This window comes from Aythya ferina, assembly GCF_964211825.1.
Source record: "Aythya ferina genome assembly, chromosome: 1".
NCBI lineage: Eukaryota > Metazoa > Chordata > Aves > Anseriformes > Anatidae > Aythya > Aythya ferina.
The window spans coordinates 60,251,697-60,276,924 of record NC_140296.1 but is presented as its reverse complement, the minus strand read 5'-3'; the positions used below and the strand labels follow the sequence as shown (position 1 = coordinate 60,276,924).

General features: G+C 37.6%; 1 protein-coding gene across 1 annotated transcript in view; it reads left to right on the top strand.

Annotated features, from left to right (window-relative positions):
* Window positions 1–25,228, top strand: part of NALF1 (NALCN channel auxiliary factor 1) — a 504,959-nt gene that overhangs the window by 272,693 nt on the left and 207,038 nt on the right. The window lies entirely within an intron of this gene.

Here is a 25,228-nt window from a genome sequence, read left to right as displayed (position 1 = left end):
TATCCCAGCTTGTATAAGAAAGAGTGTGGCCAGCAGGTCTAGGGAAGTGATTGTCCCCCTATACTCGGCTCTGGTGAGGCTGCACATCAAGTACTGTGTTCAGTTTTGGGCCCCTTGCTACAAGAAGGACATTGAGGTGCTCAAGCAAGTCCAGAGAAGGACAACAAAGCTGGTGAGGGGTCTGGAGAACAAGTCTTATGAGGAACGGCTGAGGGAGCTGGGATTGTTCAGCCTGGAGAAGAGGAGGCTCAGGGAAGACCTTATCGCCCTCTACAGGTACTTTAAAGGAGGCTGTAGCAAGGTGGAGATTGGTCTATTCTCCCATGTGCCCAGTGATAGGACGAGGGGGAACAGGCTAAAGTTGCTCCATGGGAGGTTTAGGTTGGATATTAGGAAAAACTTCTTTACCAAAAGGGTTGTTAGGCATTGGAATGGGCTGCCCAGGGAAGTGGTTGAATCACTATCCCTGGAAGCCTTTAAAAGACATTTAGATGTAGAGCTTAGTGGTATGGTTTAGTGTAGGACTTGTTAGTGTTAGGTCAGAGGTTGGACTAGGTGATCTTGGAGGTTTCTTCCAACCTAGATGAATCTGTGATTCTGTGAACTTTAGCTAGAATTTGAGGTCAGCATTTGGCAGGTCAACACCTGATGTGACGTGCTGAGGTAGTAGGATCTGAGGTCCAAAACTAGGACATTATCACATTAGTTCAGATTGCCCCTGAGTGGTAAAATGATCATAAATTAGTCTTATATATTGAAATTAGCATGGAAAAAAAATATTAAAATTATACTGGAGTGCATTTTTTTTTGTGCCTTGCTTTTTATAAAAGTTAGCATGATGGTACGTGTAATTGAACAATCTTGCACTACAGATCCGGAGCCCTAAAACTCCATCTGTCCAGACAGTCACTTCCCATGATATGGGGTACTTTTCCACAGAATTACGCAGAATTTTCTCTTCTTAATTGCATTCTCCATTAAATAAGACAGGACAAACATTAAGTTGTAGGGATCTGCTCAGACTTACGAAGCAGTTTAGGGGCATAGGCTCTATGAATTCAATAGTCTTTAGGCACTCGTTTTGCTTCTGGGCCTTATATGCTAGCACATGCTTATCTCCCTCAGCTCCAAATACAGTCAACAGAGACCTGCTTATCTCAGCATGTAAGAGCAATCAGACCCCAAGAATTAAGTTTAAGGAAAACCCATTTCAATTTACATCCTTTTACCTAGAAAGTCTCTTTCAGGGGAAGGACTTTTTCTAGGACATTTTTCCTAAGATTTAGGCTCGAGGTAGAGAGCTCTCTTTTCTCTTCATGTACCTCTTATGGACAAGGGTGAAGACTTGCATAGACAAGAACAAGAGTTGTTTCTATGAATTGTGTAAATATGGAGACATGGTCACAGCATAGACAGAATACATCTGCTTGTTTAAAAACCATGCTAAAGTCACAACTGATCCTGAGACACATTAATTGATGCAGTGGGTAGACAAGATTAAGCCTTAAAGGATTATGCCAGCAGTATGAAACTTCCATGATCATTTTGGAACAGGCAGGAAGCCTAGTGATGTTTCTTTTCTACTTATTAATATGAAGGAAGGCAGCTGTTCGCATATAGGGCCCCTTGTTTTTGTCTTGAAAAAAAAAAAAACCAACAACGATGAATTATGATTATCCTTTATACAGTGGAGGGACAGCAAAAGGAGACATGCAAAGCTTCTTTTACTCCTGTCCTAGAATAATTTAATAACCTAGAAGAGGAGAGGTGAGGTTGACCCTATTCACTTCCTACCTACTCTCCCAAACATTAGTTGCATTAATTGATTTACAAAAGGAAGTGTGAGAGGAAAATACTTTTGTGAGAGCTGATAGCTGTGTTCTACTGATCAGCTGATGCATTATTTACAGTGATGGTGTTATGTATCAGATATTTTTAGAACTAACAGACTGAATTTGGAAAATTGAGGTGTTTCTAGGGATAGAATAAATAAATCTGAGTTTTCAGTCATCACTTAAATCCTTGAGACCCTTTTTTAGACTTGTCCATATATCCTTACCTGCCTTTTCAAGTAGTGGAGCAGTCCTGAAAAAATCTGGAATTAAAAATCTTTTGAGAACATGATTTTGCAATGTTAGTGCTGTTGCAATGTCAAGTTCTGTATATAATAATATGAAAACATGTTGAAACCAGAAATGTCTTAGTCATGGTGCTAAACTTGTACCCATGGTAGGCAAGTGAAATCAGAAGTGGGAAGAAGGTGGGATAAAACTTTTAAAAGGGAAAGCAATGGAAGTCAGTTCACTCAGCAACTTTCCTATGACTTGAAGAAGGAACAGATTTTCTTTTACAGAAAGCTTGGTTCTGAAAATCTTACTAAAGTTATTATTTCTCATTCTTATTCACAGAATCACAGAATCACAGAATCACAGAATTTCTAGGTTGGAAGAGACCTCAAGATCATCGAGTCCAACCTCTGACCTAACACTAACAGTCCCCACTAAACCATATCCCTAAGCTCTACATCTAAACGTCTTTTAAAGACTTCCAGGGATGGTGACTCCACCACTTCCCTGGGCAGCCTGTTCCAATGTCTAACAACCCTTTCGGTAAAGCGGTTCTTCCTAAGATCCAACCTAAAACTCCCCTGGCACAACTTAAGCCTCGTCCTGTCACCAGGCACGTGGGAGAATAGACCAACCCCCACCTCACTACAGCCTCCTTTGAGGTATCTGTAGAGAGATAAGGTCGCCCCTGAGCCTCCTTTTCTCCAGGCTGAACAAGCCCAGCTCCCTCAGCCGCTCCTCATAGGACTTGTTCTCCAGGCCCTTTCTGATGGGCATCTTATTAACAGCACCCCCTGAACTTGCAGGGTGCCTAGTCCAAAATCAGTGGGAAATTTCTTTTTGGAAATTTCACATTCATCTCTTAAATGCTTTTGAATGACAAGTTTATTAGACAGAATTAGTGTGTTTGAAAATTACATTATACTATGTATCGTTTTGTGATTGATGATATCAATCACGGAGTTTAATATATAATAGTCTATGCATTAGCTGATTTACTATACTTTGGGTATATTTGGAGACATTTTATTTAATATTAATTTCTTAACATTTATATCTGAATAATTTAAAAATGTATATATTAATATTCAGCAGTATCTTAATAGTCTTAGTATCATAGGTCAATCCTGACAAAGGGAAGCCTAGATATGTCTCAGCACTTTTGGACCTGTCTAGTCAGTAAAGTCTAAGGGTAAATTTACATTCAGCATTGTTTTTGCATTTTACACTAACATTTCTTTATAAAGAGGGATGTGATTAAGGAGCTTTTGATAAACACTGTACATAAAAGGCAGACATTTGTGCCTCAATAATTGGTTTTGATCTGCGTACTTAACAGGCATGAGGTTTATATCAGAAAACATAAAATATTTTTCTACTAGGGCTTGTTTTAGAGGTGACATGTCAAGCATATTGTTCCATTTTTATTTTTTATTTACAAGCTATTTTTTTATTTGGATTCTACAACCCACAACATTTCTAAATGAATGTTTTATGTCTCTCTTTTATCTGTTATTGATTGGGACACAAATCTCCAGGCACTTACTAATCAAAGGAATTTCTTATTTGTGGATGGTATTAATCTTTGTAGGCAGCTAAAACAACAATTATTTCAATCACAAGATGAAGCAAATGTAGTGTGCACACTTCACTAGAGGAGAAAATTCTCCTGTAAAAATCATTATCTTTGTGAAAAATGCATTACTAAGCTCAACAAGACATAACTCACCACAGTTCACAAATATTTCCAAATGATATCTGAAATATGAAGATATTAGAAGAGTTTCTTGATGGTGTAAGAAAATTAAGATCTGGAATTGGTTAAACCTGTTGAGGGGTCTTACTTAAGCTTGCCTTTTATTTCTTCTTTAGAATGTCTTTGTTCTAAGAAAAACAATCAACAACAACAACAAATAAAATAAACAAAACCAACCAACTAAACAACAATGCTAGGGCTGTGTCAAGTTTGTTGAGTTTGATGTATATTTTGTTTTGAGTGGGTGTCTGTGTGGGTGTGTACAACATACTGCCAAACATGAACAAATAAGATCTGGTTACTGGGCTTGCTGATAATGTAGCCAAAGTGTTATTAAAATGTCTAATTACTTTTTACTAATTTACAGTCACTAGGAGTGCTGAAGTACACTATTTTTGATGCTTCTAGAAAGGCAACCAGCCACAAAGCAATTGATGAAGTTTTAATTTTGTATGGATGGCAATTATCCATGAGACTGTATTTAAAAAAGCTACTAATATTATAGGTGAACATTGGGTTAACTCTTGCAGAAAACATAATATTAACAGTATCATGCATACGTTAACAATTACTTGAGCAGACAATATCCTAATGCGAGGTAATATATGAACTAAAGCCTAATCTGCATTTTTTTACTCGTAATTCTTATGATACGTTCATTATAAAGCTGAAAATATTTTATATTTATATTCTTCTTTCTTACATTCATGCCTGTTCTCTAAAACCACATCATATTGTGGTGGAATATTCCAGGCAGAAATGATTTACAAGCTCTATAGAAATTTTACTTTTCCTATGTGCTTTCATTGCCTGTCTATGGACAGTGCAAGGTGTCATGCACTTTCTGTTCTAACGTGAACAGACTTTGACTCATTGACTTGAAGCCCTGACTAGCAGTGAGTTCTCCACATTGTCAGGAGTTGTGGGCTGGAACAGCTTGAGGCTGAATTTGCCTATCTCAAGAAAAACTATTGCTACGCTGTTCTGTTCCTGCTAGTCAGGGAAACAAACAATCAAACAACAACAACAGTGACTGTTCTTCTATAAATCTGAAGTAATAACACTGTAATGATATATCTTAAGAATTGATACTTTGGAATTGATTTGTTCATATTCTGAAGGACCTATCCTCCATTGATTTTGCTATTCAGATCTTTTCTTACTAGAGCTCTTTTTTTTCCTTCGTAGGCTTTGAAAATGATCAGTGTGTCCTGAATCCAAAGCCGCTGCCTAGTTTTAGTCAGAAAAATGAATATGCATTTCACTTTTTAAAAAATTGTTATTTATTCATTTGTCATTTTACTGGAAAACATTTGTTCTAAGGGCTAATGATCACATATTTGCCTTATGAGTGATAGAGAAATTTGTATACGTGTGGGAAGGGAATTTAATGTAAGTGAGAAGTCATTAAAATTGTTTTCATCAGTTTACATCTTTGTGTTCAAGAGAAATCAAAAGCCAGGGTAAACTTATAGAATAAACACAATATTAATGCTGAGAAAATGCATTTTCATAAAACAGGTTTAGATACTGGGGAGAACCTTAATCAGTAGAAAAAGACCTTGGTGAAATATTCTCTATGATTCAAATGTATAGTTTCACTTAACCGCAAGCACTTTTTGATAAAAATCTGTGTATATGTATGTATATGCAAATGTATGTGCATTGCAATATGCACATACACATACATACATATATATATAAGTACCAACTGGCTACAAAATAAAATGAATTATGGTACATGTTAAACTTGTTAATCATCTCACTGTTTAGAACAATAACTGTGTTTAAAACAATAAACAATATTTGTTAATATATATCCATTTAAATCATATATATATACACTTATTTCTATATATGTATATATGTTTATATACTTTTATGTGTATATTGTATATACATATATATGTGTATATTTATATACATATATAGAAATCAGTGAACATCTTTTACAGTCTTCTCTACTGCTTGATTATAATGGTGGTTGACCAGGGCTAACATGGTACAACAGGCTAATCTTCCTTACATGTTTCTTTTCTTCCCCTTCTCTGGACTTCCATGCATATTTCATAATCAATGATTATTTAAATGGCATGAAGCATGAGGTAAGATAAAGGCGTGCATTATCTCTGGCCAAAACCTGGCTAAGAAACAGTGAGAATGTAGAGAAAAGCATTAAACACCGTAGCCTCTGCTACCTTAGCTAGCTAAGTCTGGGACCAATCCAGATATATCTACATAATCACAGTAACTGTTCTGCAATTATACTTTTGCAAGGCTGAGTTGAAGTAACTACTGCTGAACTACAGAGAGGGACTATGGCTCTTGTCACTGGTGCCCAGTGACAAGACAAGAGGCAATGAGCACAGACTGAAATAGAGGAGGTTCCGTCTAAACATCAGGAAACTTTTTTGATACGTGGATGACTAATCACTGGCACAGGTTGTTCAGAGAGGTTGTGGATTCTCCTTCCTTGGAGATCTTCAAAAGCCACCTGAATGTTGCTCCTACTCTTCTTCCTAGAATCATTGTGTTTAATTTCTTTGCCAACACACATAAATGTTCTGACTTAAGTCTGAGAGATTTTGGACACTAGTAGGAAGGGTCCCTTGGGAGTCAGTCCTGAAGGGCAGAGGGGTCCAGGAAGGAAGGCTGGATGCTCCTCAAGAAGGAAGTCTTAAAGGCACAAGAGCAGGCTGTCCCCGCATACCGTCAGATGAGCCAGCAGGGAAGACCAGCATTACTGAACAGGAAGCTTTTGCTGAGTGTCCAAGAGAAAAAGCAAGTTTATGTCCAGTGGAAGAAGGGGCAGGCAGCTCGGGGAGACTACAAGAAAGTTGCCAGCATATGCAGAGAAAAAAATCACAAAGGCCAGCACAAGCTCAACCTGGCCACTATATTTAAGAATAACAAAAAAATGTTTATATATATATATACATATTAACAGCAAGAGGTGGGCCAAGGAGAATCTCCATTCTTTACCGGACTCAGGGGAGAACATGACTACTGAGGATAAGGAAAAGGCTGAGGTTCTTAATGTCTTCTTTACACCTGCCTTTACTAGCCAGACTACTTATCCTCGGGGCACTCAGCATCCTGACCTGGAAGTCTGGAAAAACAAGCAGAAGAAACCCCCCCACAGTTCAGGTGGAAATAGTTAGAGACCTACTGCTCCACCTGGACTGTCCATGGGGCCAGATGGGATCCACCTGAGGGTGCGAAGGCAGTTGGTGAATGTGATTGTGGGGCCTCTTTCCATCATCTATCACTGGTCATGGTCATCCAGATAGGTCCCGGATGACTGGAGATTTGCTAATGTGATGCCCATTTATAAGAAGGGTCATAAGAAGGACCCAGGGAATTAGAGCCCTGTCAGCCTGACTTCAGTGATAGAAAGGTGATGGAACAGGTCATCTTGAATGCAATCACGCAATATATGTGGGACAACTGGGGGATCAGGTCCCAGTAGCATGGGTTCATGAAAGGCAAGTCCTCCCTGACTAACCTCATCTCCTTCTATGACAAGGTGACCCGCCTGGTGGCTGAGGGAAAGCCTGTTGATGTAGTCTACCTAGATTTCAACAAGGCCTTTGACACGGTCTCCCATAATATTCTCCTGGAGAAGCTGGCAGTCCATGGCTTGGACAGGTACACTTTTTGCTGGGTTAAAAACTGGATGGCCATGCCTAAAAAGTGGTGGTGAACGGAGTTAAATCCTGCTGGCAATCGGTCATGAGTGGTGTTCCCCAGAGGTCAGTGTTGAGGCTCATTCTCTTTAATATTTTTACTGATGTCTTGGATGAGGGAATTAAGTGCGCCCTCAATAATTTTGCAGATGACGCCAAATTGGAGGGAAGTGTCAATCTGCCGGAGGGTAGGAAGGCCCCACAGAGGGACAGGATAGGTCAATGGGCAGAGGCCAATGGGCAGAGACCCATGGGATGAGGCTCAACATGGCTAAACACCAGGTCTGGCACTTTGGCCACAACAACCCCATGCAGTGCTACAGGCTTGGGGGATAGTGGCTGGAAAGCTGTGCAGAGGAATAGGAGCACTCTGGGGGTGTTGACTGATGCTCACCTGAACATGAGCCAGCAGTGTGCCCAGGTGGCCAAGAAGGACAATGGCATCCTGGCTTGTATCAGGAATAGTGTAGCCAGCAGGACCAGGGAGCTGATTGTACCCATGTACCCTGCTCTGGTGGGGCTGCAGATCAAATGCTGTGTTCGGCTTTGGGCCCCTCACTACAAGAAGGACATCAGGGCCCTGGAGTGCGTCCAGAGAAAGTCTATGAAGCTGGTGAAGGGCTCCTATGGGGAGCAGCTGAGGAAACTGGGGTTGTATAGAACTGTAGGAGAAGAGGAGGCTCAGGGGAGACCTTATTGCTCTCTACAACTACCTGAAAAGAAGTTGTGGGGAGCTGGGGGTTGGCCTCTTCTTGCAGGTCACTAGTAATAGGACTAGAAGGAATGTCCTCAAGTTGCACCAGGGCAGGATTAGGTTAGAAATTATGAGAAATTTCTTCTCAGAAAGAATAGCCAGTCATTGGAACAGGTTGCCCAGGGAAGTGGTGGAGTCACTGTTCCTGGGGTGTTTAAGAAAAGGTTGTATGTGGTACCTAGGGACATGGTTTAGTGAGTGACATTGGTTAGCAGGGTGATGGTTGGACCAGATGATTCTGAAGGTCTTTTCCAACCTTAATGATTCTATGATTCTATGATCAGTAGAAAAAAGCATGACCACAAAGGTAGTAATGGCCCACTGAAGACAGTTGTCATTGCAAGGCTCACATCCACCTGGTTCAAACTCGCTCTTTATAAGGGGTGGCCCTGTTCACATTACCTGTTTGGACCTATTCCTAGCCTGTGTTAAAGAACCATTTGGGAGTAGCTGCACAGGCCAAAGCCCCATACCAGAGACCATGTCATCACTTCTACATTATGAAGTCTAGACTCAAGCTCATGCATTCACATTGCTAAGTTGAAATGTACAGATATAGCTTGAACATTTCTGGAGCTATTCACTTTCATGTATATATCACTTTATGTTAGATTTCCATGTGTATTCTGGGTAATTCAAAAATGATTTTACTATACAAAGTATTTTCCAAAAAAATTTGCTCTACCTATAAGCTAACAAAGTACTGAATTAAAAGAAATTCTAGAGTGGGTATAACCATGTAAATGCAACAGGACCACAGTTTAAACTTTTGTCTTCTAAAAGGATCAAGTATGTTGATTACATAAGCTTTAATTTGGAAGAGGACCATTTCACTTGAATTACTTAATGTTTAACTGAATTTTAGGTCACTAACAATTTGAACATTTAAATCTTTCTGTTTCCTCAGGAGACTCCTGACCTATAAGCAACTTAAAAAAAAAAAAAAAAAAAAAAAGCCAGAAGTACAATAACAGTCCAGGTCCTTTCTATGGGTCTGCTTATGGAAATTTTTTTTTTAATAACAAATCAAAGACAAGCTTTCAAGTGCTTCCTATGTCATTTACTATGTAATCAGCATAGAAGTGTCCTGCACATGAAACCAGGAATATAAAAATAAAAGTGATATAGTGTTTTTCAGTCTCTGAGGGAATAGGGAATGTATTTTTTATCTTTCACTTTGTACCATTACATGGGAAAGTTTACTTAATAGATAGAAAGGATAAGTATCATATATTTTGCTTTTCTTGTTTAGTGCTTGTTTGTTTTACCAGAAGAGCTAGAAGAGTTTACATGCCTATATTATTTCAGAAGTGTGGCTTGAAAAGTGAATTACTGCTGGGAAATCAGTTCAAGTTAAGATTTTATTTAGTAGAATGTCTAGGCTTGGAATATTTCATTCATAAAAGAAGTGAAGTCATGAAATACATTCATTTAAACAATGAATGGCCAGGTTTTGATTACACTGGCATTTTGAGCACAAAGACTGAAGTATAAATATGCAATACAAATATATTAGAATACTAATTATACTTATCGGGATTTTAGGAGGCAATCAGACGGTAATGGATGTGCCAGAATGTCTTAAAAGTAACTGATAAAATGTTTTTACTGGCACCTTTCAAATTTTTCTCTATGTGGTCAAAAGAAAAGCATATTTTTGACCTCAATATTTAGTAGTGTCAAGGTGTTAGTTTGGTATAAGATCACTTAAGGCACTCCAGCTAGAAATTACAATCCAATGCAAGCACAGATAGATAAATGAGTATAGAACAGAACAGAAAAGAACAGAACAGAACAGAATAGAATAGAAGTTGGAAGAGACCTTCAGAGATCAACTGCTCTAACTGCCTGACCATTTCAGGCTAACCAAAAGTTACAGTGTATTGTTGAGGGTATTATCCAAATGATTCTTGAACTCTGACAGGCATGGGGCATCAACCACCTTGTTAAGAAGTCTGTTCTATTGTTTGACCTCTATCATGGTAAATATTTTTTTCCCAATATCCAGCCTGAACCTTCTCTGTGTTCCCCCACATGCTGTCATTTGTTACCAAAGAGAAGAGACTGGCACCTTCTTTTCCACTTCCCTTCTTCAAGAAATTATAAAGAGCAATCTTGCCTCTTAGCCTTCTTTTCTCCAGACTAGACAAGCCAGGTGTCCTTAGCTTCCCCTCACATGACATGCCTTTAAGCTGTTTTACTTACTTTGCTGCCTTCCTCTGGACACTTTCAAACATCCTAATATTTTTATATTGTGGAGCCCAGAACTGCACACAATATTCAAGGTAAGGCTGAACCAATGCTAAATACAATGGAAGAATCACCTCTTTTGGCTAGATATGCTGTTTAATACATCTCAAAATGTGTTTTGCGCTCTTGGCTGCCAGGGCACATTGCTAACTCATGTTGAGCCTACTGTTGACCAGCACCTCCAGATCCATTTCTGCTGAGCTGCTCTCTAGCCACTCATCTCCAGCTACAGCATTAGTCTGGCCTAGGTGCAAAAACTGGCTTTTACCTATGTTAACATTCATGCCATTGCTGATTGTCTAATGCTCCAATCTATCCAGATTCCTCTATAAAGCCTTTGTCCTTCCAGAGAGTCAATAACACCCCCCAGTTTAGTATCATCAGCAAACTTGCTAAGGATGCATTTCACTTGTATAACCAGAACATTAATAAGAATGTCAAACACAATTGGCCTTAGAATCCAGCCCTTGGGAACACTGCTAATGACCATCTGGCAGACAGATGTAGCCCTATTCACTACTACACTTTCAGCTCTACCATTCAGCCATTCAATCACCCAGCATAGCATGAACCTGTTCAACTCACAGCTAGACAATTTATCCAGAAGGGTGCTGTGAGGGATGGTAATAAGGCCTTACTAAAATCCAGAAAGATTACAACCACCACCTTTCCCTCATCTACTAAGTGGGTGATCTTATTGTAGAAGGAGACACTTAACTTACAAAAGAGATAAAGGATAATTATTTTTTTCTAAGTATGTAAACAGTAAAAGAAAGACTAGAGATAATGAGGGTCCCCTGCTGAACAAGGGGGGTGTCCTGGTAACGGGAGATGCCGAGAAGACGGAGATACTGAATGCTTTCTTTGCTTCAGTCTTTGCCTCAGGGACTCCCACCCGGGACTCCTGGACCCTGGAGTGAGGAGAAAGAGTCTGGGAAGTGGAGATCTCCTCCCTTGTTGACAAAGGAGTGGTTCGGGATCATCTGAGTGGGCTCAACGGACACAAATCCATGGGTCCCAATGGTATGCATCCACGTGTGCTAAGGGAGCTGGCAGAGGTGATTGCCAAACCACTCTTTATCATCTTTGAAAGGTCCTGGAGAACAGGAGAGGTGCCTGAAGATTGGAGGATAGCCAATGTCACTCCGGTCTTCAAGAAGGTCAAGGAGAATCCAGGAAACTACAGGCCAGTCAGTCTCACCTCTGTCCTTGGAAAGGTGTTGGAACAGCTTGTTCTGGATGCCATCTCCAAGCAATTGGAAGAGAAGAAGGTTATGAGGAGTAATCAGCATGGGGGAGTCGTGCTTGACCAACCTCGTTGCCTTCTATGATGGCATCACCAGATAGGTAGATGCAGGGAGAGCAGTGGATGTCATCTACCTTGACTTTAGCAAGGCTTTCGATACTGTCTCCCATGACATCCTGATAGCAAAGCTGAGAAAGTGTGGGATAGAGGAGTGGATGGAAAGGTGGGTTGAGAACTGGCTGACTGGCCGAGCTCAGAGGGTGGTGATCGGTGGAGCAGAGTCTGTCTGGAGGCCTGTGACTAGCGGTGTTCCCCAGGGGTCAGTTCTGGGTCTGCTCTTGTTCAACATCTTCATCGATGACCTTGGTGAAGGAATAGTGTCCACCCTTAGCAAGTACGCCAATGATACAAAGCTGGGAGGAGTGGCCAACACACCAGAAGGATGTGCTGCCATTCAACAAGACCTGGACAGGCTGGAGAGATGGGCAGGAAGTAACCAAATGAGGTTTAACAAGAGCAAGTGTAGAGTCCTGCACCTGGGAAGGAACAACCACACATATCAGTACAGGCTGGGGGATGACTTGCTGGAGAGGAGCTCTGAGGAGAAGGACCTGGGGGTCCTGGTGGACGACAGGTTGACCGTGAGCCAGCAGTATACACTCATGGCCACGAGGGCCAATGGGATCCTGGCATGCATTAAAAGGAGTGTGGCCAGCAGGTCAAGGGAGGTGATCCTCCCCCTCTGCTCTGCCCTGGTCAGGCCTCACCTGGAGTACTGTGTCCAGTTCTGGGCTCCCCGGTACAAGAAAGACAGGGATTTCCTGGAAAGAGTCCAGCGGAGGGCAATGAAGGTGGTATGAGGCCTGGAGCATCTTTCCTATGAAGAAAGGATGACATACCTGGGTCTGTTCAGCACTGAGAAAAGAAAATTGGGAGGGGATATTATCAATGTTTATAAATACCTGAAGTGTGGGAGACAGAGCAATTTGGCCAACCTCTTTCCAGTTGTTTGAGGGGACAGAACAAGTGGCAATGGCCACAAAATGGAGCACAGGAAGTTCCGCACCAACATGCAATGAACTTCTTCATGGTGAGGGTGATGGTGCACTGGAACAGGCTGCCCAGGGAGGTTGTGGAGTCTCCTTTTCTGGAGATATTTAAGGCCCATCTTGACACCTACCTGGGCAACCTGTTCTAAGGAACCTGCTTTGGCAGGGGGGTTGGACGCAATGATTTCTTGAGGCCCCTTCCAACCTCTACAATTCTGTGATTCTCTGATTGAGATCAAATTGGTCAGAACTTTCTCTTCATTAACTCATGTTAACCATGCCTGATAATAGCTTTGTTCTTTAAATGACTTTCAATACTCCCCAGCATAATCTTCTCTCTAACTCCCTGAGTAGCTAAAAGTTTGCTCCTTTCAAGTCCAGGGTAGTAACTCTGCTGACCTTTTTACCTAAAATTTTGAACTCGACTATTTCATGATTGCTGTGGCCAAGACAGCCGTCTATCATCACCCCTTCCACAAGATATTCTGTATCCTCAAACAATAAATCTAGGAGGTCACCTTTCCTACAGGGCTCACTTGTGATATGAAGTTATTTTCAACATGCTTTAGGAATTTCCCAGACTTGTTTGTTGCAAAAGTATGATATTCCCAGTTTATATCTAGGAAGTTGAAATCTCTCTTAAGGATGAGGGCAATTTATCCAGAGATTTCTCCCAATTGTCTGTAGAATAGCTCATCAGTGCTATTGTCCTGGGTGAGTGGTCAATAGTAGACACCCATAACAACACCTGTTTTGCTGTCCACCCTCTTAATCCTCACCCAGAGGCTTTCTACAGTGTCATCCCTAGTAGCAAAGGCTGAACAGTCTAATCTTTCCCTTACATACCACGCAACACCTCCACCTTGCTTATCTGTCTTGAACAGCCAATAGATCTCCATCACAGCACTCGGCACTCACTCCAGTTGTGTGATTCATGTTACTGAGTATCATTAATACCAATGATATCATAACTCTGGGAAAGGAATAAAGCTACCATTTTTGTCCCATTTGATCCACAGAAAAGAATAAAAAACACCTTTCCAAATTAACAGTGCACTTACAATACAATTACAGCACTATTGTAGTGGATGAAGATATACTCTTCAGAACAGTTTTAGGTTTAATGCAAAAAAGTATATATTGTCTAAAAGATTACTCTCCCATTCCCCCAACTTGACAAGGTTCTGTGAAACTCACCAGAAAAATAACTTTGAAAAATGATAATTAAGATATTACTATTATTAAATAATAATGATTAATAAATAACTGCATCTGTACTTGTATTTGGATCATCAGTAATGATTTAGTGGAGGACTTGTTAGTGTTAGGTCAGAGGTTGGACTCGACGATCTTGAGGTCTCTTCCAACCTAGACAATTCCGTGATTCTGTGATTTAAGTGAGGCTTGCCTTCTCAGTGTGATCTGAATTACTATCTGAGAGATATGATTTACTGTAGGAATGGCATTCCTTCTATAGCAATCAGGCAAACTACCTTTTACACAAATTAAATATCTTTTTCTGCCTGACATTATCACCTTACAATGAAACTTTTATCAAAATAAAACCACTTAAAATACACTTTCATCTTCTGTCATAGAGCATTTCACTTTGTATTTCCTCTGAAATTAAAACAAAATCTTCAGCATTGTATTGTAAGCACTTGAGATATATCTCCAATACAATAGCGATGTGTTCCTGAGTAATAGGACTCCACGGTTTAATGAACAGTGTATTTAATGTTCACATGACTTTCTGAGAGGACAGCACCAATCTTAAACACCCTAAATAGATTACCATGACTAGCATATTGCTGCTTGATAAGGATGATTGAAATAGAGAGCAAGAAGTATCCAACCTCTGTCCTGTCACGTGTCTGTGGTTCAAATGCTCCCACAGAGAGTTCAAAGGTGAGAAAAAAATATAGGTATGCTCATGCTCAAAAAGAACTGAATGGTATATCCATATGCTACAAAGAATTATCATTTTTTGGAGACTTTAGAGACCTCCCACGTGCTTGATTTGATACACATATCTGACAGTAAGATCAAGGGGCTTTGCTCCATTTGTATTAGATATTTTATAAAGAACACAATCATGGAATTTAAATGGGGAAGGAGCCAGAAGCAGGTCTAGTCCCCTAGTTCCCTGGAAGAAAGAGCTGCCAGGACTTCACACATCACACATCCTTTTTTTTTTTTTTCTTTTTTTTTTCTTTTTTTTTCCTTTTTTTTTTTTTTTTTTTTTTAACATATGTCAGCCAGAAGTTTGATGTCTAGGAAGCTGTACAATATTGGAAGCTGCTAGAGGGAGCCTGGGTAGCAAAACATCTCCCCTGTTATAATACATAGTCATTTCAAAAGCCTGATCAACCTGTAAAAGATAGAAAAGATAAACCTCAAAATAGGGTTGAATAAAGGGTTTCCTTTATTCAGTTGTCCTATAAAAGTATGCCAAAATGTATCAGTGAAATTGAACTGTTAAAGAGAAATAATTTGTTTTATTTGGGTGAATGAGTCAGGTGGAGAATGCTATGTCAGGTGATGTCAGTAGTACTAGGACCAAAAAGAATAACTATATGATTCGGTGTACAGATACTTCTTCAAATTCTGCATAGTTTTGCACCTTCGTGTCTGTTTTATGTTTATTTGGGAGGTCCTGTAATGAAGACATTTGGACTCTGTTGGTTATTGTTGGGTCAAGATTGCTGAGTAGAAAGCATAACCTAAGCACATGAGGCACAAATGGCCATCAGATCACTCTTATAAGCTAATATTATCTTTTCCCCAGTGCTCTTCATGCAAATTGTTGTGAATCCATGTTAATCCAATGAACAGTTATCAATCTTACATCAGTAGCTGGAGGGAAATAAAGAGAGAGAGAAAGAAATGTAGGTCTGCATTATGATAATATTCAGATTTTATTAATTTATTTTTTCATTAAAATTTCAGACTGTCTGCAAATGGTTCTCATCCCAGTCTGACATAATGAAACAAAAATGTCCATTGCAGAATGAAAATCAAAAGAGTAATCGCTTTCTAAGATCTTTGAAATTAGGCTGACGGTCAGTAACTTTGCGTGTTATAAAGTATCATTTTTATGTTTGTTGTCATTCTTACATGCTTGCAAATGCCGGGTTGAATTATCTGTACTAATGGAATCAGTCATTCTTCATTCTTTTCATTCCCAGGGACCCTGAGTACCAGGCTTGGAGGTAGCAAATTTCTGACCTCCAAGAAAAACAAGACATTCCACTGAATAAAAAGAGTAACAGTGACTTTTCAGAATGAGAAAAATCAAGAATGGATTGCTTGTTAGTTATATGTTCCAAAACACTGGTGCACTCTACCTGCAGTAAAAAGGATGATAATAAAATATATATTTTAAATAATAATAATAATAATAATAATAATAATAATAATAATAATAATAATAAAGTTTTGTTTTTCATTTGTTTTAGTCCTAATTGCAACAACTTCTATCTTGACAGTTGATGTTTTGCATGATTGGTTCTGTTATATCTACTACTTAGAGGCTGAATACTTTCATCTGCATAATGCTGTGAGGGAGTATAATTAACAAAGCACTATTTTGAGTGTTGTCCTACTTATCTCAAAACTATTGTCTCATTAAGGAGCTGAAAATAATAATCTTCTGTCAGCAGCTCAACTTATGTTTGACCAAGTGAGCTAAAATACAGTGAATTAAAGTAGAATATTGAAACATTTTCCTAAACTCTCTTAATACCACCATTCCAGAGAGCATCTTCTCCTAAATATCTCAGAGAAGACAGTCCCCATTGCAGTTATAAAATGACTGCAGCTCATTGAAACATTACCAAAGTTCTTGTTGCATACATGCATCATCAGGGACCTTCTAAGAATGATGCATTAGCTGATATTAGTCATCCTTTAGTCATTATTAGACTAATCCATTAGTCCAATGTTGGTTATGTGATTTTGCTGTTAAAGCAGATCATGAAATCAGATGGCTTCATTTGAGGTTTCATTTGATGGCTTCAAGTTTGAGGTTCATTCATTCCATAAGTTGCTTTCCTTTTTACCCTGACTTAAGGGTTAGGGAAAGTTCAGAATATCACCTCTTCTGTCCTCTATGTCTGAAAGGATGTTAATCATGTTATAGCCTATCCTGTGAGTATGAGCACAGTGCTGCCTCATGGTAAACATCAACTTAAATGAGGGATCACACTTGAAATGCTACGTTGATATAATTAAAACATCTTTCTTGAACTAGCACTTCTGATATCCTTCTTAGCAAAATAAGGATCAGATGTCCTTATCTGATTATAGAGAACAACCTACAGGCATCCCAGTTAAGTGAATTACTCTCCCAATTAAGCAGCAGTTCTTGCTGATAAGTATCATTAGGTTTAATTCCATTCCTTAGGAAATGTCCTGATTAAGGCTATTTCTCAATTTAGAGATCTAATAGATCTGTAATCTAATACTCAAAGAAAAAAATTTAAAAGTGGCATTTGAAACAGAAATGAGAAAGAAAAGATGAATAAATTGTCACAGGTTTGGATGAAATACTTCTCAGCAAGCTCTGAAGAAACTAGAATAAATATTGTCACACTTGCTTCAGTTAGTTTTGATATGTCACAGGGAATGAAAGAATAAGTCCTATAAAATAAATTTTTCATTCCTTTTAAGATGATATCAGTTTAATATAAGAAAATCAAATGCCCAATCACAGAGAAATATTTAGAAGATAATTAGAGCTGGGGAAGAAGGAAAATGCCAGCTACGTGAAAAAGAAACTTTTAATAGGAGCACATCATAGGAGAGATTTCTTGTGCCTGGGTGGAATATCTTGTTAAAATAAGTTAGTTACCTTTAGGCTGTGCAACTAGTGTATTTGACCTGGTGAAAACGTGGGAAGCAGAATTGAAAGTTCAATTGAATATCTTTAGTTAGAGCAAAGATGGAAATCCCGTATTTAACTCAACAGTACCTGATTATTATGTTACTATTGCATTAATGGGGGGAAAAAAGAATCAGAATGACTATTCGTGGAGAATTTCAAAAGTTCCCAGTATTTTTATTTTTTTTCTCTAAGAGCATGGTCTTGCCAAGAGGGGAACAGAAGATAGCACATAGGGTTCGTATTGAGGGGACAGTGTTATTTGGGGAACTAAAATAGACTGTCAATTTCTAGCCATTTCACTTCTTTTTCTTTTTCTTTTTTAATTATTTATTATTATTATTTTTTTTAACTAGTGTATTAAAAACATTCAGTGCAGCTAAAATTTTGTACACCTAAAAACTCACTGTTTACAGCAAGGCTGTTAACAGTGCAGAATATCAGAATATAATTTTTTTTTTAAAGAAGCTAACAAAATGCTAGAAAACTGTACCAGAAATCTTCCTTTCTGCTGTGGCAGTATAGATTTAGGAACAGAAGGAGCTTTCTTGTGTCTCCTGCTCCTAGCAATGCACTGACAGGTCAGACTGATCATGTCCATTCACATCCATGCTCTAGTACTAACTAGGAAAAGGAGCTGACGACACAAGATCTGTTAACAGACTTTAATGATCTATCAAAAAAAATAATTGTCTCAAATCATCAAAGGACATCAAACCAATGCTTCCTTTAATTTGTGTTCTTCCTGGATCTCTTAAATATTTAAACAGATGGTTTATTCTTGTCCAACATTTGTCTATTCCATTGAGTATATTAAGTTGAACAAAATCTTTCCTCAGTTTGGGCAATTCTGGAAATATCAAAAAATATGTATTAACATGTAATTTATGCACAGTTTGTTCTACATAACATGAAATTTCCTTACATTCACTAGCTCACTGTAAAAAATGTGATAATATTAAACATAGTTTCTGGTCTACCTGAAGAAAATTCCTGGTGGTTCAGTGTGAATAAATTTATTTTTTTATTAAAAAAAAAAGGGGGGGGGGGGAAAGGGAAAAAAAAAAAAAAAAAAAAGGAAAACAAATTATGCATACCTGCATATCTAATACTTGATTAACCACTATATCTATCTGTATCAATCATTCCATTTGACTGAATTCAATTGGAATTTTTGTAGTAAATTGGTGTTTCTCTGTTTTATTCCCCACTCTGTCTAAAGTCTTCCTGGAAAATTACAATCCCAAACGAACATACTCTACCAGACAAAACTAGTGGTAAAATACATGAGCAAAAGGATGTGCTGCTATATAATAATAGTGCACGTAATAGTCTGGAGTGCAATACCTTGCATAACAGATGTCAATAGTAATATAGGCAGCATAGTGCTTAACACTTCCAGAAATGTACAAGGTACTGTGGTACTGTGCAGCACATAATGTATAATTTCAAATGCTTTTGCAGCGCTTTTTTTTTTTTTTTTTTTTTTTAAGCAGTGAAAAACTGCTTGTAAACTTGAATCCAATTTCCCAGGCAATCTATTCAATTGTAAAAAATGTTTCAGTGGAGAGTTGTATGGTCAGAGAGGAAAACAAAATCTCATACATCACTGCACATAACTTTCTGCAGGATGTGACATGCTATAAAAGTCATTACACCCATTGCTACAGCTTAACATTTTGTAGCAGTGTGATGTCTTTGTTGCTGAAACATATGCTAAACAGAAAAGGTGTAGGGACCTGGTTGTTTTTTAAAGTTGACAGCCAAAGTAACCATGAGTGGTTTGCCTTCAAATCCGAGTGACCAAATGTTTAGAGGTATGCTTGAAAAAAAGATCTATAGCTGCATGGTCTGGGAAAAGATATAATTAATAAAGATATAAAAAATAAAGATAAAGGATCATAATCCTAGGTGGCATCCATCCTTGCACTTTTTCACTTATCTTCTCACTCATAGCTGTATTTTTCTTTTCAACATTGTCATTAAATGAACATACTTAAATTTCACTCCTTTGACAAAAATGAAACTTAGTCAATAAAATAACTCTTCGTGAATTTCAGATTGCCTTGAAACACCATGGATTCCACACAAACTAAATGTCCTCTGAATTGTCCACATAATCAAATTCCACAAGAGAAAATGAAGTGGCTTTCTACATTTGTAAAAATACGAACTTTAGAATCACCTCTTCAATCAGGAAGCATTCATCTAAGCAAAGCTAAACCTAATTGCTGTTAACTTCTGAATGCTGATCTGTTTAATTTCAGAGTGAGAAAAGAAAATGTGCTTATTTGTTTTTGTTTTGTTTTGGTTTTGTTTTTAACACTAATGTCAAGTTAGTTAAGGCAGGCAAATTTTCAGTTGTAGGATAAAACCATCTCTGAAATGCTGAAAATTGTTTATGGTTTAAATAATAAAACACATTCTGACTCTTATAAGGCACTGTAACTAAATATATTAGTATCACAAGAATAAGTATTACATTTTAAAGTAGGGCAGCACACTATAGGTTGGGTAAATACAGTACTTGAGAAAGTGCCTAAGATTTTGGATACAAGCACTACAGAAAAAAAAAAAAAAAAAAAAAAAAAAAAAAAAAAAAAGATGGAGAGAGAGGAAAAAACAAAACAAAAACAAAAACAACAAACCTAATGCATAATTTCCTAAAGAATAGAACCTACAGCATGCAGACTTGAAATATAATGGACAAATCAAACCGTGTTTTTAAATTCACCTAAGCCTTGCTAAAGTTTTGGAGTTGGATAGTTGCTTGCCTTTCACAACTACAGAATATCATTATAGGAGCCCTTGAGTACTTCATCTGAATGCTCTGAGGAAAAGATAGCTAACAGTCTAACTAAAATCATTAGTCAAATTCTTACAATGGATTGTTGTTTAGAGTCAGGAATGAATAATGGCTTGTTAAATAAGTAATGCTAAGGGACAGATCCATCCAGTTATTGCATGTGGAAATCATATTTTTAAAGTTAAACAATCTATTCTGATAGTATGAAAATGGATAAAGACCACTACTACTGTTGCAGAGCAGCAGGGATATAAAAGAAAATGGATACAGACATACAGATACATGGCAGACCAGTGCTTATGGTGTATTAAAACATGTAGTACATTAGGAAGGAGATATTCCAACCTGAGTACCACCTACCTCCACAACAGCTGCTAAGCAAAGTTAGGAAGAGTGAAAGTTATGGAGTTTACAAGTCCACTGCTGCTTCTCAAATGTTTTTGATTTTCACTTTTGTTTTTCTGCATTTCACTGCTTTTTTTTTTTTGGGGGGGGGAGGGGGGGTGAGGGGAGGGGACTAATCTATGTCTAGACAAGTCCATGTAGGAAAAGAGGCATAGGCCAGTGAGGGAAGCTGTAATGGTCTTGTGAGGTTATCCTAATGGACTGTTCAGAGGTCTCTTCCAACCTACATGATTCTGTAATTAACATCTGCTAGTTTTTGTGATGTTTCTTCTGTAATGAAAGTTGAAATATATCGGAGGTTGCAAGGTATTCTTCAGAGGAAAGTGTATTTCAGGTCTCCCTGTCTTTAGCACAGAGGAAATTGCGAGTGTGGTTATGAGATCACTGCTTAATTTGTATGAAGGTGAAGTGGTGACTTCTGGGCTGCATGAGAAGAGGGATGCATAACAGCAGTTCTAACCAGGAAAGTTCTTCGGGACATAAAATGTGACTAATGATAACCATCAGGATGACAGAACTCATTATTTTATTTAAGTTTAATGAGCATAAATAAATGATGACCAGTGCCCACGGACAAAAGAAATGTGGTTTCATGGTTACAAAACACAGCTGAGAAGTTCATTGCATACTACTTCAGTATTTGCTTGGGCAACCATTAATAACATGGGAAAGTGATGGGGGACTGCTTTTGATCCTTGATTTGTGATCTTTTTCTGTATTTTCTGAGAGATCTGACTAGGTCAGAACCCAGAGTTTCCAGGAATATGTGATAATCAGTATCCTACATTTGTTATCATATTTCTTTTTCTGTCTTAGTATAGTGAATCTCAAATTCTTTCAAACTATTCGCATGTTATCACAGAATAGAAGAGATCAAATGTGACATTTCTTTACCATTGATGTCATTCCCTAGTTGTGTTAGGACACTTGATAGGAATGAATGAAGCAGAGAAAGGAAGAAGTGTAAGTTTAAATCTTTAGAAAGAAGACAAATTTCACCTGTCCTGTCAGAATTTTGCAAGAACTAGCTAGGACCTCACTGAAAAATAAAATAAATAAAGTAAAGTAAAGTAAAGTAAAGTAAAGTAAAGTAAAGTAAAGTAAAGTAAAGTAAAATAAAGTTCCAGCTGAAATTTGAGGAGTGCCAATATGGTTCAGAGTTCAGTAAGGATGATGAATGTGGAGAAGCATGTTAAATTAAGACAAACTTGACAAATCAAGAAATCAGAAAACCTGCTTTTAAGAATTTATGTTTTCTGTTTGGGGTTTGAGGTGAAAATGGAAGCAATTCACCTAGTTATTCCAGAAGTAAAGCAATTTGATGAATGTTTTGAAGCAGAACTTTCAAGTTCCAAGTAAAATTGAAAGTCTGAAATGGAAATATCTGAAAAATTTTGGACTTCAATGCTGCAATCTCTTGTATTCCCTGCTGTCTAGTGCAGTCTCAGAAGGTTATTCAAAAACAAAAACAAAAACAAACAAACAAAAAAAACTCTTGCACTGAGAAGGTAGATGCATGAAGTTAGTCAACTGACATAAACAAGAGTGATAACACAGAACTCCTGTCCTCTCCTTGCTTGTACATATCTTAGCTAAGGTTGTTAGGAGGGAGGTGCTCTTGAGATCCTCCTATTTGTATGGGTTGCTGCTTCTAAGTATGCTTGAAAGGTAGGAATAGGAATTACTCCTTGATTATAAAATGGAGATGAGAAGTGCAACTATCAACCTCTGGTAAAATTAGTAAGATGTTTTTCTAACCAATAGGGGATCTAGCTTCCTTAACTTAGTTCCTATTTTCTTAACTTGAAGAGTTCAGACACTTCATTTCATCAGAGAAGGCTAATCTGTGACTCTGGCAACTAGTCACAGCATGGTGTTTTGAAATACAAATAAATAAATAAATAAATAAATAAATAAAAGACACTGTTCTGTATATTCTAAGACAGAGTTCTCAGCAATAATGAAATGGCTTTCATGGCTTTCTGTTTCCAGTCCCAGATCTTGTCCTTAAACCAATGACTACTAAAAAAAAAAAAATCCTCTCTAGGTGTTTTAATTGAACAGAATAGGAAACTTTGAAACCAAAGATCCAAGCAATTGTAATTAAATGTTTTGTTTTTTTTTTTTTTTTCCCTTTTCTTATTTAATGGTGGATTTGAAGGTAGTAATTTATTAACACGTCTAATTTTAGCTGTTAGTGTTACGCTGAATAGCTTTAGCCTTTTATATAATAATAAATAATAATAATAATAATAATAATGGAAGGGATATTGGAATTATTATTATTATTATTAGTAGTAGTAGTAGTAGTATTACTATTTCCCCTAAAGAAACAAAGAAACAATTCTTTACTACTCTATAGTGGAGAGTGCTTTACTATTGTATCACCTGTACTGCAGAAATTTTCTTGCTCAGGGTTGCCTTACTGTCATCAGTTCTCAAGCATTCTACTAAATTAAAGTAATAGAAAGCTTTACAAAATTCAGACAATGACATGACGACATTTCGCACATATTTGTATTCACTCTGCAGGGACATTGGCAGGGGAACATGATTGCAATTATTTCTGATGCCATCACAAACGGCTTTGTTCAGCTTACCGCTTTCAGAGGCAGTGTTATTTCAGAGCTGCAATGAACCTGACAGCTAAAGATATCTTACATTTAAATAAAAATAAATAAAACCTAGTTCTTTAATCACTATCTCAAAGTTTCTTGGAATTCTCTTCAGGTTTGAAGATAAGAACAAAATATCTTCTTTCTCCCACCTCAAGTTCTGAGCTGAGCTCAGTTCTGAACTCAGTTGCCATTTCCCTCCACTCCTTAGTCAGTGATATCACTCTACATTGTACCTTTCCATGTTCTACTTGCTTGCCCTTGCACTTCACTCATGGTTCCACTATTACCCTATGTAATCACAAAACCCTTTCCTTAGATTATAGATGACTCCATTACTTTTCTTCTTTAAACACATTCTCAAAACATATTAATTTATAATTTATTTGTAGTTTTTCACAGCATAATCATCAAATTACCCAAGTTCCTCACAGGTGAAACTGACACTTACAGTGAAGTTTTTATTGTATTTCATAGACTCATGACAGTTTCATTTGCACTACCACTGCTATTAAAAATGGGATACAAAGCTCTGTTTTACAGAAATAGTCCCTCCCCTCCCCTTCCCTTCTCTTCCCTTCCCTATTATACCACAATCCTATCTTAAGCTTGCAAATTTTTACTATCCTTTTACATAATGTATAAAGTTGGTCTGAAAGAGCTTACGGATGATTAAAAAAAAAAAAAGTCAATATGTTAAATTATTTTTCCCTCATGTTTACTTGAAAACCATGTCCTGGAAATTCACTTAAAAAATTAACATCTTTTTAGGATCTTTTTAAGCTAGCTTGGAAGAATTTCCATCCAGATAAAAATACAGAAGTTGTCATTCTTTATCATTTAATATTCATTATCTTTACACATTTTAAGGCACATCTGTTTCACATAATGCACACATTGAATACAATATAATAATCTGCAGAACTGTTAACAATTTATTAAAGGACTAAGTCCTTTAGCTGTACTAATGAGGTTATATTGCTTGCAAGATTTGATACAGTCCTGTTTAGGAGGCACAGAGCTAAACCATGTGAATACACTAGCAGCACTTGGTATTAGCTCATACGTCGTATCCACACCATTTCTCACTGTAGACTTATGTAATGCCTTTTATCGTGTAGATTAGCTTATATCTGATTCACCATGTAATCGTTTTCTTCATTTTTAATTGCTTGCTGAATGTCAGAACTAGGAGAACTCTTTTATTGACAATTAGAGATGAACTTGACAATTGAGATGGTCAAGTTTTTCTGCTGATAAGAGACCGTATATTTTTACCATTTTATTATAGCTTAAGAACAAGAGATAAGAATGCTTTCATTGTGCAGAATAGTTAACAAGAAAATGTAACAGGTCAAAATGTAAAATTGAAAGATAAAAAAAAATGGCAAATGACAATAACTAACTTCTCCAAATGCTGAGCTTTCTTCCTTTCTCTCTCATTTTCTCTTCCTCTCTCTCTCCTTCTTTTTCTCTTCATTTCTTCCCTCAATCCTTTCATTGACTGTGCTTTTGCATTGTCTAGTTCTTCTTGTTAAAAGCAACACTTTGTCTGCCGTTTTGTCTGCCCTCTTCTTTTGACTATGTCTACTTGTATGTGCTTTATTTTGCCATGTAACCATTATGGATGACGATAGGAAACCATATTTGCACATCATTTATAGATAGGTAAGTGTGCTTGGGAGAAATAAAAAGCATTGGAGAGAACATGAA